Consider the following 10,741-nt stretch of genomic DNA (forward strand, 5'->3'; position numbering starts at 1 on the left):
AAACAACCGTCAGTCAATCAAATCAATTAAAAAATAATAATAAACCGCAATTATCTAGTTTGCCACCAATGGTACTAATAGAGCTTCTCAATCCCAAAGAAGTCTTTAAACTGAGCGCCCGTAAGATATTTCACCTAATTAGGTTACTTTCCTCTCCGAATAGGCGGCTCCACCAGTAACAACACAACTAGGTAGTTTTGCTGGCTCTAAGGATTAGTTTGCTAGAAATGCAAACTTCAATATTTATAAACAAGGAAGTTTGGGCACCAAGGAATTTCCCAAACCGAATATTCTCAAAGATATGCAATAAACACAAAATCGGTTTTCATAATTTCTGGAAATGCACTGTCCAAATATTGACCGAAATTCCAAAAGAAAAATCTATAATCAGTAAATGCACATTACTAATTATTATTTTCTAAAGATATGCATTTAATTGCTGGAGATTAAATAGCATATAAAAACTAACAAACCTTAATTAAAAAAATTTCAATTTATTTCGATCCTGGGATTCTCCTTTAGCTATTAAGAAATATCTTTGAACAATTAATGATAAGAGTTACTGCACATGTTCAAAGTATTTGGACATCTTTGCTTTGCAAGTCCTTTTTTCATACTTACAATCTTGGAAACGGTTTGCCATACTTCCAAACAACTTTAGAATTGGTTCGTCTGAATTCCAAGAATTATGTGATTGATTATCCTATCAAATCACCAATTATAGGTTTCTCGGTTCTACCAAAACAAGTTCGATTCTACCTCCATGTGAGTATTGTGCATAGTCACGCTAGTTACCAAAATTCGGTTGACTATGTACTAGGATCGGTTCCCCACAACTTATGGTAACTACCTGTATTCGGTTGCACATGTCCATAGGATCGGTTCCCCCAAAACTACAAACTTGTTGCACATGTTCATAGGATCGGTTCCCCCATCTACTAAAAACGTGTTGCACCTCTTACAAGGATCGATTCCCTCTTGCAAATTTGTTGCACCTCTTACTAGGATCGGATCCCCAATGACTAGATAAAAGTTTCTATTTACAAGGCATCAATCATACCATCTTGAGTGATTACTTAAGATCGGTTTCACTAATAAAAGTCATACCAATATATAAGTCAGGACTTGTGAATAGTTTTACCAAGATACATAAACAACTTTATGAGAGGCTATACTAAACACACATATTGGTAATTCAAAATAGATTTGCAATGAATAACAATACCCAATAAGCCTAGTGATTTCCCTTTCAATTCAAAAAACAAGTTTATGAACTTACTTCCTTTAAACGAATGTAAAACATTGTTTCCTAGGATGAAATCTTCACTCATACCCATACATAATCACAATAGCATTCATATGATCATGTCGATGTATTATATACAAAGTTTAATGGTTAAGCAATAAAGCTCGTATTGTATTCCTTAATACTATGTCTAGCTAGAGTTTCATACACAGCTTCACAGTTATGTTTTCAATATGCACGACTTGAAAGATACGTTAGGGAAAGAAACGGTTCAAGTCAAATATTACTAACCTCAAGAGGAAGGATGATGTTGTCTTTGTAGCTCCACACTTCTTCTCATTCTTCAAGTCTTCATGTAATACTTGTAAGTCTCATATCCTAACACTTTCAAGCTAACCTATACGAAGTTGACTCTAGTATATAATCAAGCGACTCTTTAAATGAGTTTTGATTCACTAGAATATGACAACCAAACTTGAAATACCAACGCTTGGTGGGTTCAACCGATCTATGCTCTAAAATTTTCAACAATTATGGATTCAACCATTTAAATTCTTTTTATCTTGGTCACATGATTCAAGATGTACTACTGAGATATATAAAGCATGGGACAAAGAAGTTAATGGTTCACCAGGCTACAAGTTCATTAAGAGACTTCAATTCACTAGAACTGCTCTCTCTAAATGGAATAAACTACACTTTGGTAACATTAATCAAAATGTGGATAATCTGCAACAAGAGTTAGCTGAGATTCAAAAGCTTCCATTTTCCAGAGATAATACTGTAAATGCAGGAGAGTTAAGCATGGAGTTAAATAAATGGCACCAAATTCAAAGTAAATTTAACAAGCAAAAATCCAGGGACAACTTTGTGAAAGATATGGATTTCAATACTAAAATACTTCCACATCTTAACAAAAAGGAAAAGAGCAAGAAATAATATTGACTCCTTGAGAGACAATAATGGTTCTTGGTACACTAAAGAGAGGATATCTCTATTCTTCTTACATCCCATTTCAAAGATATAAGTACTTATATTTCACCTGTTATAGAAGAACGTCACTACACTCTCCTACCTTATCTAATCTCAGATGAAGATAATAGGAAATTACTATTACTTCCAACTGATGAAGAAATTTTAAAGACTCTTAAAGGTATGGAAAATTGGTCTGCACCTGGACCTGAAGGTTTTCAAGCTGGTTTCTATAAATCTCAATGGAGCACAGTTGGAGCTGATGTTTGTGAAATGGTCAAAAGGTTCTTTACTACTAAGCACCTACCCAAACAGCTTAACAAGACATATATATCTCTTATCCCTAAGAAGAATAATCCAAGTAAATTCAGACCAATTGGATTATGCAACACTTCATATAAGATCATTTCAAAGATTTTTTCCAATAGGATGAAGCCATTTATGGATACAATTATATCTCCATATCAAGATGCACATGTCTCTGGTAGATTGGTTAATGATAATACCATCATTGCACATGAACTCATTCATTCAATGAAAAGAAAACAAGGTGAAGGAGGTTGGTTAGATCTCAAGTTAGACATGTCTAAAGCTTTTGATAGGCTTGAATGGCCTTTTCTCTTGAAGATCCTCACAAGTTTTGGATTCTCTGAAGACTGGTGTCAGTTGATACATCAATGTATTAGTACAACTTCTCTATCTGTCCTTCTTAATGGCTCTCCTTGTGATGAATTCAACCCTACAAGAGGAATAAGACAAGGTGATCCTCTTTCTCCTTATCTCTTCATCTTAGCCATGGAATGGTTTTCAAGAACAATAGTTGTTGCTCATCATTCTAAAAGCATTAAAGGGATCTCAGCTGAAAGATGAGCTCCTCCTATAAATCATCCACTTTTTGTAGATGATTGTCTCATCTTCACTCATGCTAATTTAACCAGTGTGAATAATCTACTTCAAGTTTTGAATTATTTTAGTTCACAATATGGTCAAGTCATCAATTTTGACAAGTCCTCAGTATACTTCAGTGGCAATGTGGATCCTAGCTCTTGTAACACCTTAAGGCAGATTTTGGGTGTAAAGTTAATGGATAAAAATGAGAAATATTTAGGTTCTCCCCTCATTATTGGTAAATCTAAAGTTAGAGATTTTGAAGATATTCAACTGGCTTTTGATAGAAGATTAGGTACTTGGCAAGGTACCACCATGCATCAAGCTGGCAGAATCGCAATGGTCAAGGCAGTACTTAATTCAATTCTTACTTACCAGATGAGCACCTTTAAAATGCCAAAAAAGCTTTTGAAGAAATTAGACACTACTCAAAGGAAATTCTGGTGGGGTTTCAAATCTAACAAGGGAGCAAATCTTATAGCTTGGTTGAATATGTGCATCTCAAAGGATCTTGGAGGTCTAGCTTTCAGAGACCTTAAAAATGTTAAACCATGCTCTTCTCACAAAGTTAGCATGGAGAATTTATAATCAAGAGGATCATATGTTAAGCAAAGTTCCCAAAGCTAAATATTACAAACAAGAAGATTTTATGCGTATTAATTCTCAAAAAAATAACACCTCTAGGGTCTGGAAAGGAATTGAACAAGGACTTTCTATTCTGCAACAGAATTATTTTATGAAGGTTAACAAATGGCAAGAAGACTATGATATGGAAGGATAAATGAATTTTGGGGCTCAATGAATTGGTTGTTCCTGTAGATAATTCTCATTATCAGTACATATATGTCAGTGGACTCATTATTAGTGACACAAATAATTGGAACATTTCTCTGCTCAATACTCTCTTCTTACCATAAATTGTTGAAAAGATCAAGTTTATGCAGATCTCACAATCAGAAGAAGACATTCTAAGATGGTCTCCTGCAAAAGATGCAATTTTTTCAGTCAAAAGTGCTTATAATAAGCTCACAGAGAGAAGAATTCAGCATCAAGTCAGTATTAGTTCAGTCCCCAAAATTGTGTGGAAGTGTTTATGAAAGATGAAACTACCACATAGAGTTATTCTTTTTACATGGAAATGACTCAATAATGTTGTTCCTACTAGAGAAAGACTATCTCAACACAATTATTCTATAGAACAACATTGCAGTATATGTCAAGCTGAAGAAGAATCTCTCTTTCATTTGTTGCTTACTTGCAACCATGCCAAGGATGTCTGGAGATTGCTGAATATAGACATTGATCAAGTTATCATGAATTGTCACAATATTCAAGACTAGATCATTTCGTGGTTCACTAATGTCAGTAATTCAAACTCAGAAGAACATGATATCTGGAGGAGAACTCTCATGGTGGCGTGTTGGATAATATGGAAGGAAAGATGCGAATGTGTCTTTAAGGATAAAACTCTAAACCCTCTTAACAATGTAGCTAGAATAAAATTCTAGTTGATCAGTTTTTCAAGTCTACCAAGTCAAAATACAGATAGTCATGCTAGCTTAGTTCATAGAAACTTCAACCTGAATATGCATGTTGATGCTAACTCATTTACTATTTATGTCGATGCATCTTTTGATTACGACTCTAATAACTGTGGCACCGGTATGGTGTTGGTTTCTACTGCAAGTAAACTCACAGTATTGAAAGGCTCCTATGCAGATAGAATAAGAGATCCATAGGAAGGGGAATGCACAGCTATTTTGGAAGCAGTGAGATGAATTAAAGCATTGGGTCACACAAAAATCAACATTATAACTGATGCAAAGAATGTGGTCAATTCAATTAATTATGACAACTCTTTGTCAGATGGGAATACAGGAAAATAATCAGAGATATTAAGTTACTGTTAAATTCCTTCAATTTCTGGAGTTTTAATCATATTGTTAGAGATAATAATTGCTTAGCAGATAGTATTGCTAAGAAAGTGAGGCCAGCTAACTCTTTTGTGGAGGAACTACATAATGTTCCATGTTGTCCTGAAACTCTTTTAGGAAGGCATATTGCGCCCATCATTGCTTAAATAAAATTTTCTCTTTTATATAAAAAAATGTCAACGCGCTTCGACCTGATCAACTTTTTTTTTTAGGCAAAGATTGTTAGAGCACTGCTCGGTCGAACTCGCATGCATTGCTATCTCAAGCATGTTTGTCAATGTTAGTGATAAAAACTATAAGTCTTGATTTCTAGCCTATTTATAGATGTCTCGGACTAGGCAATAGTTTGTGTAGTTGAGCTTAGACTTCATGGCGCTTATCACTTGAAGACGAAGAACTACTAAGGAGAGCTTGTGGAACTTCATCGACAAAAGGTATGTGGAGACTTAAACTCATCTATCACTTGGAAAGTATATTTCTACTCTATCTCCTATATTGAGACATAAGTCGTGTTACGGTATAGTTTTCTCTATACACATTTGAGATTTCGAGCTGAGTATATCTCGCTTACATATTTATCAAAATATGTGTTGATAAGATTTCGCTTCGACCAAGTTCATCTTATATCATGAGAAAATTGTCGAGTAACATCTTACATGGTTTGTATGATACAATCATTTGGTGTAAGACTTGGAATGTTTCGATAATGATTATTTCAATATCTTGGAAATTGCTTTGATGTTAATAGTGTGTGAAAATGGCTATTCTCATTATAGAAGAATGTTTCAATGATTGAAATAAAAGAGTTGATGATGTAACCATCTTTGGATATAAGTATATATAGTGTGTTCGCACATTAGTGTATAAATCCATAAACCGGGAACCAAGTGTATGCATATGTGTGTATACCAAATTGGTGAAGGAGACAAGATAAGTATGCGTACCCGTACGCATATTGGTAGAAGTTTTCGAACCGAAAATATCTTCCGAGTTTGGGAATTACAAACTCCTAAACAAGTCACCTTAAGTATGCGTACCCGTACGCATACTGGTAGAAGTTTTCGAACCGAAAATATCTGCTGATTTTGGGAATTACAAACTCCTAAACTAGTCACCTTAAGTATGCGTACCCGTATGCATACTGGCGGAAGTTTTCGAACCGAGAATTTCTGCTGAGTTTGGAAACTTAAAAAACTCAAATCCGGTTGCTTAAGTACGCATACCCATACGCATACTTAAGCTGGTTATTTTATCAAATTGGTCTGTTTAGAACTTAAACATTTAAATCATAAGGAATGCAATCTTTGCAAACCATGGCTGCAATGTTCATGATTGATTCGAGTGAATCAAATCGATATTGCTTTAATTGTGTTCTTGTATAAATCCATGAGAATATACCAATTGAACAATCTTAACTAGTTTCATTTGAGTCATTTGAACTAGTTATGGTTAAGATGAATAAGGTTGATATGAGAGTGATCATATGGCTAACCTCGGTTAACTATTTGTGAACCAACATGGTGTACACGTTTAGGTACGGTTACATAAACCTAAATGAGGGTACATTTCATTTGTGTGTAACAAGCTAATTTCGATCTAAGGGTTAAAAGATATTAGCTTGGTTGAATCAGGTTTTTCATCTAACGACGAATATTGAATGCTTTGTTACTAAGGTAACTTGGATTGCAAACCCTGATTTGAAAACTATATAAAGGAGAACTCTAGTAACTGGGAAACCTAATCCCCACACCTCATGCGTGCTACTAGTTTCATAACTAGAGTCGATTCTCCTTTAACCTTAGGTTTCTTCTCGAGACCCTGTAGGTTAACGACTTGAAGACTTCATTGGGATTGTGAAGCCAGACCCAACTATTCTCTTTGTAGTTGCGTGATCTGATCTTGCTGTTTCTATCGTGTTGAGTACAATTGGAATAATTGACTCGAGATTTTATATCTCCGATAAGCAAGATAGAAAAGTAATCACAAACACCTTTGTCTCATCGTTTGTGATTCCACAATAACTTGTTTCGCTAGTCGATTAAGTTTATTGTGAGGTGACTGATAATATTAGGCTGTTCTTCGGGAATATAAGTCTGGTTTATCAATTGGTTCCTGTTCACCTTGATTTATCAAAATACGGAACAAAAACTCTTGGGTATTTCTGTGGGAGACAGATTTATTCAATCCTATAGACTTTTCTGTGTGAGACAGATTTGTTTATCAAGTCTTCGACTTTTGGTCGTAGAAACTCTTAGTTGTGGGTGAGATCAACTAAGGGAATCAAGTGTGTAGTATCCTGCTGGGATCAGAAATGTAAGGAGCGAAACTGTACCTTGAATCAGTGTGAGATTGATTAGGGTACAACTACAGTTCAGTCCGAAGTTAATTGGTAGTAGGCTAGTGTCTGTAGCGGCTTAATACAGTATGGTGTTCAAACCGTACTAGGTCCCGGGGTTTTCTGCATTTGCGGTTTCCTCGTTAACAAAATTCTGGTGTCTATGTTATTTCTTTTCCGCATTATATTTTGTTATATAGTTGAAATATCACAGGTTGTGCGTCAAGATCAATCAATTAGAATATCCAACCTTGGATTGTTGATTTACATTGATTGACACTTGAACATTGGTCTTTGGTACCGTTCAAGTTACTCCTCTTATATTCAATCGGGCTCGCAAATTTCTATTTGCTGATTGCGGATTGACTTAAGAGTTAGAGATATTAAACTCTTTGATACACTTTATTCTAGATTGAGTCTGAATGTCTAGTTGATTCTCTAGAAAGTGTATTGGAGTAAGTCCTCTCAGATTGCCAAACGAATTATTGGGTGTGGTTGTTAGACCCACGCATTTTCAAAGATCAACGTAATAATCGCGTGCTCTCTTTATGAGGCAGATATTAAATAATTGTCACTGTCTTACACCTAACATTTGACCTACCTTTGTCAACTTGACATGAAAAGGTTAATGTTACCCTAGTAGCATATTTTACTGTGAAGATTAATTAAGTCACATGGGGGATAACATTTTGGGTTTTAGTCTGGCGGTATACAATAGGTGTTAGTTCTCAATGAGAATTTTATAACGGGAAATACATTTAGTCGTGTGAATTGGAAAAACTAAATACATAGGGCGTGCAAGTAATTGGTCTCTTATAGTTATTGGTTTGAACATTTCTTCACGTTGTCCAGTCCTCTCACTTCGTTTACGGTAAAGCCTTTTCGTAGAAGTATTTTTCCCCACTAACATTAAATCATGTAACTTCAGCATTTATAAGTAAGTCACTAATAGACCATGTGTTAGGTACAACAACAATCATGTTAGTTATATTTTCAAGATTTGCAGTGATCTTTTCTCTCTTTCTCCCTCTTTAAGACCAAACCTATATCCTCTTTGCAGTTGAATCAACGTTTGAGCGGTCATGACTTGATTTAGGCAAGTATCATTCGATTGGAATCTCTTGCAAATCAAAACCTTTAACTTCATCGATTTTCTTACTTTATTGTTGTAGAAAACATTGAATCAGTCTTATTAGATATTAAAAGATTAGGATTATCTGGTTTACATTTATCTTTCTAAATAGTTGTTTCCCATTATCTTAATAAATCTGTAAGGATAATAATATGTTGCCTATATATGTTCTTTATGATTTAACTACATTGAATAAGAAAGTGTTTTTTTTATACCTATATGGTATTAGAGCATACACCGTTCCTATAAAAAATCCTAGAAAAAAAATGCCTAAATATTCTTTTGAAACCACTACTTCAGAAACCCCAACTGTACCTATTGAATGGTACAAACTATTTAGAATGGGAACAATTTGTCAAACTAGTTGTAGATGGTCGTCGAAAACTTGGGGATCTTACTAGTAGTGAAGAAAACGCAGTTGAATCTGATCCAAAGTTCAAAACTTGGAGGTTAAAGAATTCATTGGTTACTGGAAGGTTTCTCCAATCCATGAAAATTTCCATCTCTAACCCACATATGTTCATGAGAACTTCTAAAGAAATCTGGGATTCAGTTCGTACAACGTACTCGGATCCTGAAAACTCATCCCAAATACATTAGTTGAAATAAAAATTTTGGAGTACAAAGCAAGGTGAGAGAGATATTACATGTTAGAGCATTGCTCGATCAAACTCACAGGTGTTGTTGTATCAAGCTTGTTGTCAAATTTAGTTGTCAAAACTATATGTTGATTTCTAGTGTACTAAAGTCAAGTTTCGGATTTAGGGTTAGAAGCGTGTAGTTGAGTGTTGGACATCATTGAACCCTTGAAGATTGAAAACTGAAGTTCAAACGAAGACATCAACGAGGAATTTATCAACAAAGGTATGTAGTTCTGATTTCATTTGGAATTATTGTTCAATTCTACCTTTCTAATCTATCGAAACAAATGCTCATTCTGTGGAACAATTCCTATGACGGTAAATGTACATTTATGTATATATATGCTCGAGGCTATTTGATCCATGACTTTAGTGACAACAACCTTATCCCTGGAAAGGTTGTCATGTTATAGTGAATGACTTACGAATTCAACGAGCCAATTATGAGTTATAACGAAGAAGTTATGAGTGATTTATTAAAGGAACAGTTATAAGTGTTGCTGTAACGATTCCAAATTTGTGCACCCATCTAAAACCGGGGTGCACATTCCGGCCCTTCCTATTGGAGGAATAATCAGTCACAAAACCAGAGTTAACTTCCTATTTTCACTATAAAGGAAAGTTCTCTCTCCATTCTTTTCCGTTGTAATGGTTCAGACATGGACGGGCTTTTTTAATATTGCTCTCGTATGGACGTGCCATTTCATATTTCCGAACTAAGGAACTCTCTGTCCTTAGGGGTTAAAAGAAATATCGTAATGACCCGTAAGTCCTTTTGTTATACGGGACAACAAAAACATTATCAGTAGGTACCTAACGGTAGAGAGTTTCAGGGGAGAGTTCTCTGTCAAACCGATACGCCGTACAGGAGCAAAAACATAATCGATAATACCTAATGGTAGAGAGTTTCGGGGGAGCGTTCCCTATCAAATCAATACGCCATACGGGAGCAACAAAAGGATCATCGATAATATGCACGATGGTAAGTTACCCATATCGCCATATGGTTGGAATTATCATCGGTGGGGGATCTGAAGGATAAGTATGTGTCCATTGCTCTGAATGAGTCATTCGAATCACCATCATAGATTATCCCGTCCTAATTATCCTTATCACAAACTTCATCTCCATCCTGAGAGTATTCATACAACCAACGTCCATAACATATCAACAAGAGCAAGCCTCCTACATCAAGCGGAGAAATTGTATGCACCCCCAGTAGAAGACGAACAACACTAGTTATCTTGTAAGCAGCTGGAGCAAGCATCAAGGTAAAACCTGTTGGGTTGGAATTCCTTGGTTATCTACTCCTGAAAAGGAGAACCTACACTAGCGTTGATGCCTCTTTAATTGAGATGCATAACCAATGTAATTCCGGTACATATTATCGTAATATAAGCGAGAATAACTGATATGGGTTAAACTTTTCATCGCCCATATTACCGATGATAAGTTTGTTGATCGGTTATGGACGTTGGTCGTGTATTGATTTATAATGAATTTCATATCATCCAACACTCTAACATTTATCGCTCATATGACCCCTGACAAAGTAAAAACTTGTTGGGGTTGGAACTCCTTGCGTAATCCACT

This window comes from Papaver somniferum, chromosome 5 (genome assembly GCF_003573695.1).
Source record: "Papaver somniferum cultivar HN1 chromosome 5, ASM357369v1, whole genome shotgun sequence".
NCBI lineage: Eukaryota > Viridiplantae > Streptophyta > Magnoliopsida > Ranunculales > Papaveraceae > Papaver > Papaver somniferum.